The sequence below is a fragment of the Podarcis erhardii genome (assembly GCF_964252035.2).
Source record: "Podarcis erhardii genome assembly, chromosome: 8".
NCBI lineage: Eukaryota > Metazoa > Chordata > Lepidosauria > Squamata > Lacertidae > Podarcis > Podarcis erhardii.
In genome coordinates, this window is record NC_138499.1 from 10458084 (window position 1) to 10471836 (window position 13753).

The 13753-nt window shown below is 46.2% G+C and overlaps 1 long non-coding RNA gene across 1 annotated transcript in view; it reads right to left on the reverse strand.

Moving 5' to 3' along the window:
- LOC309349173 overlaps positions 1-13753 on the reverse strand; it is a 688744-nt gene that overhangs the window by 423279 nt on the left and 251712 nt on the right. The gene's annotated exons all lie outside the window — the stretch shown is intronic.

The window sequence follows — 13753 nt, forward strand, 5'->3', positions numbered from 1 at the left end:
CTTGCTATGACATTGACTTTCCAGCTGTGGCAAACAACATCAAAATAGCTTGGACTTGTTTGCTTTTGGGGACAGGGGAAGATATTTATGGCCAGAGAGGGTTTTTCTCCCAGAGAGGGCATTCTCCCACCCATGCCTGAAGACAAAACCCTTTGTATTTAACTTGTCAGACTGTGGAGAGCAGACAGGCAACAGGATGTGGGTTCTGTTTGGAAAGGGCAAAGCAGGATTTTATTGGGCAATTGCCCTTCGTTCCACACAGAAAGCAACAGGAGGCTGTTTGCTCAGCTGAAATAGATACAGATATGTTTAAATTAAGAGATCCACAGGGAAAATTTGTCACTTCGGGTGGTGAAAAGACATCAGGCAGTAAAGATTATTTTCCAGTTGTCATCCCCTTCAATATAGGCAGCAGGATAAGAAATCAGGAACCATGCTTCTCCTAAAGCAGGCATGTCCAACAGGTAGATCGTGATCTACTGGCAGATCACTGGACTTCTGTGGTAGATCACTGGTAGATCATTGACTCTCCCCAAATAAGCTGAACAACTGTGACTCCCCTAAAAAAAGCTCAACATTTTACCTCCTCCCTGAAAAAACTCAACAGCTTTGACCTGAACCCCGAAAAAGGGGGTAGATCACTGCCAGTTTTTAACTTTGTGAGTAGATCGCAGTCTCTTGGGAGTTGGCCACCCCCGTCCTAAAGGAAAAACTACTTCCAGGTATATGATGGAAAACCAGGGGTGGAAAACCACTGTGATGGCCTAGGACTCAGGCTCAGACTTGGAACCAGAGGAGACTCATTCTGCACCGGATCCTGTGCCTCAGGCATCATCTGAACCAAGTCTGGGGCCTGATCCTGAAGAGTCCTAGTCTGCACAGGTTCCCCAGCTGGGCCGAGTCAGGGGTCTGAGCCTGCCCTGGCTCCAGATGCGGGGATTACCTCCTTGCCTTCAGCTGGGCCATCACTTACAGCTACTCCACTACCGGTTTGGTCAGGGGAGGCTGAGGTGGCCTCTGGGTCTAGTAACCCACCAATGTCTCCCAAGCTGCAGAAACTAAGGTCTGAGAGAAGGAGAGACCTGAGTACTCGCAGAAGGAGTACTTGCCTTCAGGTGAAACAGGGAGGTGAGTGGCCGGGGGATCAGAACCGGCCGCTACCCCGACAAAGATAAAGGCTGTCGGACCCCGCCCCAGGTTGCGGGAGCAACATTGCTGTATGCTAGATCCTGCCTGAGATCCTGTACCTGTCCTTGCTTGGTTTCCTGCCTCGTGTCCTGCCTTGGCCCTGTTGGACTGACTTCTAGCGGAACCTTTGGATTCTGGACCGGTCCTGTACTGTGTTTCACAGGTCACCCCCAGGTCCAGCACAACCAGGGAATGAATAAATGTGGTATTCCATTTCTCTTTTCAGATTGCCACCACCACCCTCTCCAAGCCATGCCACCTTGCCCCAGGCCAAACTCACCTCTGCCCTTGCTCTGCATCCTCCTCAAAGAGGATTTAGAAGATGATAAGACAAAGTCACAGAGGAGAAGGCTATCAACGGCTACAAGCCGTTGGCTGGGCTGGACCTCCACGGCTGGAGGCAGTGATGCTTCTGAATACCAGTTGCAGGAAACCACAGGGGCTCAGATCCTGCAGGTTGGCTTCCCACAGGCATCTGGGTGACCAGTGTGAGAACAGGATGCTGGACTAGATGGGGCTTTGGCCTGATCGAGTAGGTTCACCTTGTGTTCCTATGTTCTTGCCTGGCCAGAGTATGTCCTTGGAGAGTGATAATGTCTCTTGCTCCCTTGCATGGTAATTGGAGAGACATGTGTAAGTGGCATGACCTCCTGACAGCTGAGTTGCTGCTGCTTACTGAGCAGAGGGGAGGGTCAAGGCAACCGGGAAGTCAGCGTGGTGCAAAAGCATCAGTGGAGCCAAGGTGGAACTCCTGCCAGTGTGTTTGCACTGCAACACCGCCCTGCCACTGCAGACCTCCCCCTCTCCCTCCTGGTAAGCAGGGGTGACGCAGCTATCAGTAGCCCCAGCCTGGAAAGGGATGCGGAAACATGGCAGACTGAAAAAATGAGTGAAAGTGGGATTGACAGATGGAGCCATCCCCGGTTTCAAACAACGTTTTACTGCTTATGTGTCTGCTTTGTATAAAAGCTCTGTTCCGGAAAAAATGTTATTAATCCATCAAGTAAACAAACGCATTTAAGCAATCAAAGTTCTTATTGTGTTTGGAGGTCCTGGAGCTGGCGAAGGCCAAAGGCATGACCTTTCTGAGAGAGAAGATCAAAAAAACAACAGCCTTGGTTCCAGCTCACAGAGAGCTTTAAAGGAGACACTGAACTGGGACTTCAATAACTTTCTTATATGCCTATTCGTTTTCCTGCTGGGGAGGGCCATGGCTGAGGGGAAGGGCTGTAACTCAGCATCTACCTTCCATACAGAAGTCTCCAGTTTCATCTCCAGGTAAAAGGTAAAGGTAAAGGGACCCCTGACTATTAGAGCAAGTCGTGGCCGACTCTGGGGTTGCGGCGCTCATCTCACTTTATTGGCCGAGGGAGCCGGCGTACAGCTTCCAGGTCATGCAGCAAGCATGACTAAGCCACTTCTGGTGAACCAGAGCAGCACACGGAAACACCGTTTACCTTCCCACCGGAGCAGTACCTATTTATCTACTTGCACTTTGAGGTGCTTTTGAACTGCTAGGTTGGCAGGAGCAGGGACCGAGCAACGGGAGCTCACCCCATCGCAGGGATTCGAACCGCCAACCTTCTGATTGGCCAGCCCTGGGCTCTGTGGTTTAACCCACAGTGCCACCACATCATCTCCAGTTAGGCTGCCGGAAACCATGGAGAAAGGCTGCCAGTCAGTGTGGACATTATTGAGCTAGGTGTGCTCTGCAAAGTATCAGTTGGGATTGAAAGTCGGCACACCGGAAGATCAAACCTTTGCTCTCACGTGCTTCAAGGATCAAGCTACATCATTAGCTTCTGCTAAGGGAGCATGGACATAAAATCTGGTGCTCTTGAAATATGCTCCCCTTTCTTTTCCTCCTTCTTCTTCTTTTAGACCCAGGGAGGGAGGGAAACCTGGGCAAAGATCGCCGGCACTTTGATATCGTACAAATTACCAGCTCTTTATCTGCCATTGTGCAACCGCGAGCTGCGGTACAATAGGGAGCATTTCTTGAAAGGGACTCATTATTTTGGCACACAATATCATAATGCAGAGATGGGTTGCAGGGATTTGCTCTAGATGGGCTTTGGTGCCGCTGCCTAGGCTCCTTTGTCTGCTTGCTTGTCCTAAATGGCACCCTGCTCCCCTCCTTTTAGGAGTTTTCAGCCCGGAATGCCACTCAAATACACAATGCAGCCTGGCCCATCAATAGCCTCTCTTGCTATGATGCTTCTGTTTGGCAGCAGCCCAGACATGATATATGGAACACGCTAGAGGCCATGGAGAGGGGGATAATCAGCAAGAAACTGGCAAGAGATAATAATAATAATAATAATAATAATAATAATAATAATAATAATAATAATAATAATTTATTTATACCCCGCCCATCTGGCTGGGTTTCCCCAGCCAGTCTGGGCAGCTTCCAACAGAACACTAAAATACAATAACCGTGGACTGTCTCGCCAGAGTGGTGCATGCTCTGGTTATCTCCCGCTTGGACTACTGCAATGCGCTCTATGTGGGGCTACCTTTGAAGGTGACCCGGAAACTACAACTAATCCAGAATGTGGCAGCTAGACTGGTGACTGGGAGTGGCTGCTGAGACCACATAACACCGGTCTTGAAAGACCTACACTGGCTCCCAGTACGTTTCCGAGCACAATTTAAAGTGTTGGAGCTGACCTTTAAAGCCCTAAATGGCCTCAGTCCAGTATACCTGAAGGAGCGTCTCCACCCCCATCGTTCAGCCCGGACACTGAGGTCCAGGGCCAAGGGCCTTCTGGTGGTTCCCTCACTGTAAGAAGCCAAGTTACAGGGAACCAGGCAGAGGACCTTCTTGGTAATGGTGCCTTCCCTGTGGAACGCCCTCCCAGAAGATGTCAAAGAGATAAACAACTACCTGACATTTTGAATACTTCTGAAGGCAGCCCTGTTTAGGGAAGCTTTTAATGTTTGATGCACTGTATTTTAATATTGTGTTGGAAGCCTCCCAGAGTGGCTGGGAAAGCCCAGCAAGATGGGCGGGGTATAAATAATAATTTATTTTTATTTTTATTTTTATTTTTATTTTTATTTTTATTTTTATTTTTATTTTTATTTTTATTTTTATTTTTATTTTTATTTTTATTTTTATTTTTATTTTTATTTTTATTTTTATTTTTATTTTTATTTTTATTTTTATTTTTCCTGTCTGGGGGTGGAGAACAGAGAGGGTTGTCCAAGTGTGTGTGTAGGCTACAGTGCAAGGCTAAAAATTCAATTTGTTGCTCTGCGCACTTTTGCCCTCGGCCTCGTCCAGCAATGGAATGTGGCCCTTGCAAGGTTGTCCAGAAGGAAATGTGGCCCTTGGGCTGAAAAAGGTTGACCCAGTCTTTACATACACAAGGTTGGGCTAAATGGGACCAACACACCTTCCAACACAACGTAGCCCAAATCCAGGGTGCGATAGAATTGTAGAGTTGGAGGAGACCCTGAGGATCATCTGTTCCAACCCTCTGCAATGCAGGAATATGCAGGCGTTCCATACGGGGATCGAACCTGCAACCTTGGCATTCTCAACACCACTAACCAACTAGTTGTAGCCATCCTGGCTAGAAGAGGAGTTTGGATTCAATCTCCTTTCCCTTCCTCCCCCACAACAAACACTCTGTGAGGTGAGTGAGCCTGAGAGACTTCAGAGAAGTGTGACTAGCCCAAGGTCACCCAGCAGCTACATGTGGAGGAGTAGGGAAGCGAACCCGGTTCACCAGATTACGAGACTACCACTCTGAACCACTGCACCTCACTGGCTACTACTCACCATCGATAGCCTTCCCCTCCATCTTCCCAGTCCTCACTCCTGTGTGAGTCACAGGACCCACGCAAGCTCATCACCACCACCCCAGAAGTGTTTGGTTTTTTTCGGGCACCGTGTTCAAGAAAGTGCAGCCCAAAATCCCGCGAGATCATGGTGGCCATTTGGGCCACTGTCATCTTGTGAGAAAAAATGGAATGTCCCTTTTTTCTCAGGGGCAGTTGACAGGTATGGACCAATGGTCTGACTGCATAAAGCAGCTCCTTATAATCCTGTACCTTTAGAAAACCAGGTATCAGGATGACTGGGAACAGATTCCCTTGATGCTCTACCACCAAACTCTGACCAGAAGAAGGAAACCAATATGACCATGACGTTTCTTAGCATCAGTACAGTCATACCTCGGATTACAGACACTTCAGGTTTCGTTTTTTTGGGTTGCGGACCACCAAAACCCTGAAGTACTAGAACGGGTTACTTCCGGGTTTCGGCGGTCACACATGCGCAGTAGCGCTAAATCTCGCTTTGCGCATGGGCAGAAGCTCCGAATCGCAACCCGCGTGTGTACAGACGTGTGTTGCAAACGCTGTGGGTTGCAAACGTGTATCCCGCACGGATCACATTTGCAACCCGAGCATCCAGGGTGCGATAGAGGTCCAGAAGGAAACCTCTATACCTCTAATATGCTTAAGACTAACACAGGAACACCACAGGGATGCGTACTTAGTCCGCTCCTTTATATTCTCTACACTTACGATTGTGTCGCTGCTCACCCTAGTAATAGGGTTGTCAAATTTGCAGATGACACAACCGTGATTGGGCTCATCTCTGAAAGGGAGGGTGAAACGGACTATAGAGATGAGGTGGAGCGGCTGACAGAGTGGTGCAGAGCTAACAACTTGCTCATAAATACAAGGAAGACAAAGGAGCTTGTGGTGGACTTCAGGAGACAGAAGAGCAATGTCCAGCCACTTTTGATTGATGGGGTATGTGTGGAGAGGGTAACAACGTTCAGATTTTTGGGTATTGAATTACAAGAGGATCTGTCCTGGAGTGTCAACACAAGGGGGCTTGTGAAGGAGGCACAGCAGAGACTGTACTTTTTGAGAATCCTAAGGAAAAACCATCTTCCGCAGAAACTGCTGCTTGCCTTCTATCACTGTGCCATTGAGAGTGTGCTTACTTATGGCTTATGTGTGTGGTACGGAAGCTGTACTACCCAGGACAGGATGGGGTTGTGCAGAGTTGTTAAGGCAGCAGAGAGCATTGTTGGCTACCCACTCTCCACCTTAGAGCAGATTTATGCCACAAGGTGCCATAGGAAGGCACTGGACATAGTAAAAGATCCATCGCATCCTGGTCACTGTCTCTTCGAGCTCCTGCCATCGGGACGGAGATACAGGACGATGAAGACAAGAACGAGCCGTCTCAAGAACAGCTTCTTCTCCAGAACGATTTCGGTCCTGAATGGGAAACCTGGACTTTGAAAGTCATCTAATCTTCCTTGCTGTATTATACTGTATTGTTTTAATTAGTGTTTTTATAGTTGTTCTGATTTTGTGTGGAGTGCCCTACCTGGGTGGATGGAGCAGCCAAGTAAATTTTGTTGTCCCTGAGAGGGGGCAATGACAATAAAGATATTATTATTATTATTATTATTATTATTATTATTATTATTATTATTATCCACTGTATTGGTCAGATCTGGACACGTAAGGTTGCTGGACTCTTTTAAGTCTTCTGTGTCAGTTTTGATCACTGTGTAACGGGTGTGGAGTTGTTATACAAACTGTAATCTTAAGAGTGTTTCCTCCTGCCTCTTCCCTACATCTCTTTTTTCCTTGTGCATCACAAAAGCAGCGGCTGTCATACTACTGATTAATGTAAGCCACCCTAGTAGACTTTTTTCAGATAAAGAGCAGGCTAAAAAATGCTTTAATTAAATAAAAGAAATCAATAAGCATTCCAGAGAATCTTTAGGCTCCATTGTTGTCAAGCTTTAGCGTGTGTGGCTGCTCGGTCCCAATTTTATCATTACGGTTAAGTAAGCTAGGCTAAGAGAGCAACTGGTTGAAAGCTGCTTGTTTAGTTTCATGTCTGAATGGGGATTTAAACCCGTCTCTCCCCTCTCCTGGTCTGACACTCTAACCACAGCAACATGCCAGCTAGGAAGACCTAATGCAAGAAATAAAGAGGAATGTTTAAAGTCTTCCTAAAAATAAAGATCTCCATAAGCTTCCCAAATAACATAAAGGAGAAAGAATCTCATGAGAAAATAATCTCATAGCATAGGGGCCACCACTGAAAAGGCCCTGTTCCTTGTCACCATAGGATCTGGAGAAAAGGCTCATTTGATGATATTGGGGAGTGAGGGAGGTTCATACAAGAGGAGGGGGTTCTTCAGATCGATAATAAAGACAAGGAGCATAGGATTTGCATATGTGGGCTGCAGTTTCAGTTTACACCCATTGGGGGCTCTCACCAGTTTAATTAGTCCCCCCATGCAACAAAAAAAGTGTCAGTAAATTCCTTGACGCACAACCGGAAAACCAGGAAAACAGACAGCTCCTTTAAGCAGGCAACTAATTCATAATGCAATATGGCATCTTTGGGGACAAAATAATTGTAAAAAGTATCTGGTAGGTTTCTTTTAAAAAATAAAAAATAGAGCTACCCAGTGAACCTATGCAGTACATTTTAATGAAATACTACTACTGAAATCCCTTGCATTTTGCAGATTTATACCTTCCAAATAATTCAAAGTGACATCTCCTGAAGAAGCGATGATGTAGTTCCACAAATTGATAATTATGCGGGATGACATAAATATGCCGTTTGACAGGCATAAATATACACACACACACCCCGCCGCAAAAAAAAATTCTATTTCACAAAGCAGTATTGGTAATTAGGACGAATGAAGGAAAATATGTCATCTGACGCAAATCAAAAATGACACCTCATGAATAATGCAGCCCTTTCTCTATTACTCTCGATACATTTTTTCGGGGGCTGCCAATTTTTTACTTACTTACTTTCTCTCTCTCTCTCTCTTCCTACTAACCAGCTGCCTCCGCCCTCCCAGAGGTGACTGGGAAAGTCCAACAGTGGGCGGAAAGCTCAAGAATTCAACATGTAGCTTCAAAAAATACATGAAGTCTCTTCAGCAGGAAAGTTGCTGAATAAACCCATGAACTAGGCTGTCTAAGCACAGTGTGGTCTCCACACCCCACAGGAAGCAACCACTCAAATTTCCTAGAGGTCACCAAACATGTTATTAATGTGAGCAACGAGTTGGTGGCCACCCAAACTGCAATCCCAAGATTGGCTCTCTGGCCATTGCCTTGGACCAGCTAGCCTTAAGAAAGCCACCTGCAATTTCCCAATGTACGCTTGGAAAAGCTACTCTAGGGCCACATTTGCACCAAACATTTGAAGCACCGCACTAGCACTTTAAACAGTTATGGCTTCCCCCAAAGAATTATAGGCGATGTGGTTTGCTAAGAGTGCTGAGAGTTGTGAGGAGGCCCCTCTTCTCCTCAGAAAGCTACAATTCTCAGAGTTCCCTGTGAAAAGGGACTGGTTGGCACTCTGGGAGGTGTACAGAAGTGAAGGAAAGTGGTGAGTGCGGTAAAGTAGGTTTTTGTTGTTGTTTAGACATTTAGTCGTGTCCGACTCTTCGTGACCCCATGGACCAGAGCATGCCAGGCACTCCTGTCTTCCACTGCCTCCCGCAGTTTGGTCAAACTCATGCTGGTAGCTTCGAGAACACTGTCCAATCATCTTGTCCTCTGTCGTCCCCTACTCATGTAAAAACACGCAGATTCCCGGACCATCCGTGGGCTGGATTTAGAAGGCGATTGGGCCAGATCCGGCACCCGGACCTTAGTTTGCCTACCCATGATTTAGTTGAATCTGTGTGAATCCAGATGCCTGTTTATCAGGAAGAGTCCTGTATTGCCTCCCTTCCAAGTGCAGGTTTAATTAGGATTTAAAACCCCAACGAAATAACAGGGCTGCCTCCCCAAATCGATTTAGGGCCTAGATCTGGGTCCTGACGAGTTGGCCCCAGATTGTGGCAAGAGCCAGCCAACCCAAATGCCAGATCAGATCCTGGTTTGGATCAGGGAGGCCGTGCATAGACCTAATACTTCACATACTGTGTGTGAGTTGTGAAATAAAAAATCACTGGCTCTCTGTAAAACAGCAGAGTTTTTTTGTTAGCTGTTTGTGTTAGCCTGGTGGCATAGAAATATTTTCAGTCTAAAAGTCGCTGCTGAATTTCTGTCAGAAGAGCATCCCACAAGACTGGCCAGCGACACTGAAGGCTCAAATTCATGTTGACATCTGAGGAGAGGACCCAACTTGAGAGGCAACCAAACACACACTTGCAGATGCTTGCAAATGACTGAGCTGAGGTAAAAGTGCTCAGACAGACCCTAGAGCAAGCTGCCACCAGCCCAGTCCCAAGAGCTACAGGCTTTTATGACATCCCATCACTCCCAGGTGAAACTATAAGGGGTGAGGAATGTGGCTTCCAGTGTTTATATGGTAAAGACTGCACTGAGACAGTATTGGGCTAGAGGGAACAATTGTCTGGCTCTATACAAGATGGTATCACAGACTCAAAATGCTCATGATTTAGAAAATATACCACAGATACTTTATCAAAGTAACCTTAGAGAACGAACAGGCAGTATTAAAAAGAAGATGATTGATAACTATTGCCTCTGTAACGTGTTTGTTTTTGTTTGTTTTTTTCAAAAAAAGAAACACTAATAAATATAAGCTATTTATCATTAACACTGACACTATCAACCTATCCTTTTCTTGAGATTTATTACATTTAAAGGCACTTGGTAGGTATGTGTACATCTTTTGGATGAAGCATGAATCTGAACTGAAGTGCCCTTCTTCAGAGATATTTGGATAAGGTTGCCATATTTCAAGAAGTAAAAATCTGGACACAGTTGCTCAGCTTTGGGGGGGGGGGGGCAATCATCCAAAAAGTTGGGCGATCGACAGGGGGGGAAATCCCCACCAGTATTTTCAAGTTTATATAGTGCCCCTATATTTGGACAGCTTTGGGATTTAAAGAAATTTGGGTCCAAAGAGGTCCAGAACAAAGAATGGTGGCCCCAAAGTTTCAATGGATGCTTTTACTTTTTCTGGCCAATTTGATATATTTTTAAACTTCTCCCCAACTCCCTACAAATGAAAAACACTGGACAGAGAGGAGTAGGAGGAGCATAGACATTTGGGTAGTTCTATGACTGACAGCCCTAGCTCCCAATCACGGAATAAGTTGACTCCTTCTCACATTGCTTTGGGGGAAGACGTCAAGAGGTGTATCAGAAAGGACTCTCTGCTCTCTGTGACCCTCTGTCTGGAAGCAACAGCAATCGTAGCTGAATCATGAATATTTCCTCCACAGGCAAGTGATGGAGGTCAGGCTGAGGCAATGATTGGCCGGTCAATGAGCTTCACAGCCAATCAGAAATTGGAATCTAGGTCTCCTTGACTGAAGTCACCCTAACAATTGCACTAGACCCTGCAAAAGTTGCTCATTTTAATTTTTTTTTCATTTCTGCAAAATCCAATGCCTTCCTCAACCATTCACATTGGAAAGGGTAATTAAATCCATTTCTTTTCTGCCTTGGTTTTACATGTCCCTCCTCCTAATTCTGCTTTGGCCCATTTTCTCATTATTCTGCAACTTAAAAAGAACTCTTTAAATGCACAATTACTTTATTTCAAAAAAATGCCTTTACATATGTACCGTATTGCCCCAAATATAAGCCACACTTTTTTTCCAAATTCTGACCACAAAAATTTAAAGTGCCGCTTAAATTTGCGACCTTACAAAATTTGGCTTTTATGATATCGCTGCTGAAACAGACATACGGTAAAACGGAATGGGTGTGAGTGCCTGCAGAATTTTAAGGGAGCGGCTTATATTCGGGTATTGTCTCCCCACCCCCTCTTGAATTTTAAAGGTGTGGTTTATTTGCAGGTACGGCTTATATTCGGGCTAATTCAGTATATATCATGTTTGAGCTGCTGAGGACTTTGCTGCCATGGTCAGAGAAGTGTGAAATCCGGCAGGCAGTGGGTATGTTCTGTGCCACACTAGAGTTCAAGAGCTGTGGGTCAGGTTGTCTTTGTAGGGGAATGTGGATCTAATTCAAACCAAGCATCCATATCAGCAGGAAGCCCCTTTGCTTGCTCAAAGAAGGGAGGCGGAAAGCAGCACACTGTCTCTGCAAATCCTTAGCGACCATCTGCCCTAGTGACCTAAATTGAGATGAACCAAAAACTTGGGCAGCAGTCCTTGTCTTACATTTCGTAGATGTGAGGGCAAGTTGCAGAGCAGACTCTAATCACAGCTATATAAGCAGTGGGAATCATGCACTGCTAAAGAGGTTTATTGTTCTTTCCCCTACAAAGTGTTTTTGCTCTGTAGGAATCCTGGATCAGCAGCATATGCAAGCTTTGGAGTCACAGAAACATTCCCAAACTGGAGACTGGTCCTCGGTTCTTGTTGTTTTCCTAGGCCATCCTAGAAATGCCATCAAACATTTTCAGTTTTCCAAGCATCAAGCTGTTAGTGCTGTTCGGCATTTGCTTCCTTTATCCGACGTGAATAACAACATGCTAAACACCATTCTTTAGGGAGATCCCCTCATACGTTAACTCAGCATGCTTTGCCATCTAAGTAAGCCATTTGCCTTCAAAGGCGGCTTCATTGGATATGTCGCTCTGCGCCGTGTTCCCATTAAAAGGCAATAAGACATGCTTTGCAGATGATTGAATGCAAAGGGAGACAGGCTCAACTCTCCGTGTTTCACTCAGTGATGTGTTAATTTTTGGGACAATGGCCAAGTTCTGGTTGGGGCATGGCTCTCTGGGAGGAACGATCAAACATAAACTGAAATTGCACATATCCTCTACCTGATGTGCTTGAGGAAATGGTTGCCACCAGTGGCGTGCTGTGAATTTTTTCGTAGGGGAACAGTTAGGGCCAGAGGCGCCAGCTTGCAAAAGTGATTGGGGAGGCTGATAGTGCAATGTTCTGACATTGCTCATGTGACCATCACACCTCCCTCTCTAAACTGGGCAGAAGCTTCCTGGGCTTTGGGAAGGAGAAGCCAGGGATCTGACAGGAAGCTGGATCCCTCCTAGTAGGCCTTGGGGAGCTAGTGGAGGGCTCTTGGAGCCTGCCAGAGCATCGCACCTCCCTCCCTGTGGTGTAGTGGTTAAGAGCGGTGGACTTGTAATCTGGTGAACCGGGTTCGCTTCCCTGCTCCTCCACATGCAGCTGCTGGGTGACCTTGGGCTAGACACACTTCTTTGAAGTCTCTCAGCTCCACTCACCTCACAGAGTGTTTGTTGTGGGGGAGGAAGGGAAAGGAGAATATTAGTTGGTTTCCTGCTTGGCAGGGGGTTGGACTCGATGGCCCTTGTGGTCTCTTCCAACTCTATGATTCTACGAGACTCTTAGGGTAGTGATAAAGCGGGGTATCAAATCCAAACTCCTCTTCTTCTTCTCCCCAAGTTGGGCAGAAACTTCCTGGGTCTTTAATACTTTAATACTCAAATTTACCAGGAACACTTAGAAGACTAGCTTCCCTAGTCTACTGGTTGCCACTGTGATAAGATGACCCATTTCTCTCCCTTTCTAAGTAAAAATAAGTGTTTTTATTTAACACAAGTGGCTTTATCAGTCTTTAACCACATCCTTTAGTTGACACAAGCGGGAATCCACTTGGAATTGCTGTTAATGGCATTTATTTCCTCCTCTGAGAATGTTAAGTGAGGTTGCACCTTAACACTTCATGACCTTTACACTGAATGACTGTTAACACATCAATACACCTGTAACATACTGGGATAGCTTGATGGTTGCCTCCGGGGTGACATGCATCAAGCTGTGTCTACAGGTGCCCTCCATCCCAGGCTCTTTCCACAGCCCCTGGAAGAACAGGCGGTGGGGCCTATGACCCCCTGAGTCCAGACCTGATGCCCTGGGGCAGCCCATCCCTCATTGGGTCATGTCTGGGGCCAAGGACCATGCTCCTGAGCAGCTTTGCCTCCTCCTGCACCCCAGGAACAGCAACCTACTGCAAACCACCCAAAGATCTGCCAGCTGATCCCAATTAAATAAATAAGACATCCCTATTTTCATTAGAGAAATGTTGGAGGGTATGCTGGAGACAGTTGATGGATCAGAATTGTTGGTGGGTGATCTGCCCACAGGCCTGCCTCTTGCCCTGGTCTAGCTATGGCCAGCCACACTGCTCAGCCTGACGATGGCTGCTGTGGTTAACTGTCCCAGAATCTACTGCTATGGTTGTGAGGGCATCTATCCGCCATGAAGTGCCACTTCTACACAGTGATGCTCCCACAAGGTTCTCTAGGACCACCACAACTCACTCGAAGGATGGGGTGCTTCCTCAGAGTAAAGCATTATAGGTGAGGTGGCTATTATTGATTATTATTATTATTATTATTATTATTATTATTATAACTTATACCCCACACATTCGACATGGTTGCCCCAGCCACTCTAGGTAGCTTCCAACATAATATTAAAACACACAGAGACATCAAACACTAAAAACTTCCTGGTTCAGATGCCTTCAGAAAGTTGTATAGTTGTTTATCTCCTTGACATCTGATGGGCGGGCGCCACTACTGTGAAGGCCCTGTGCCTGGTTCCCTGTAACTTCACTTCTTGCCAGAGGGTTCTCAGAGCAGGGCCCCTGGAGATCCATTTTGGTG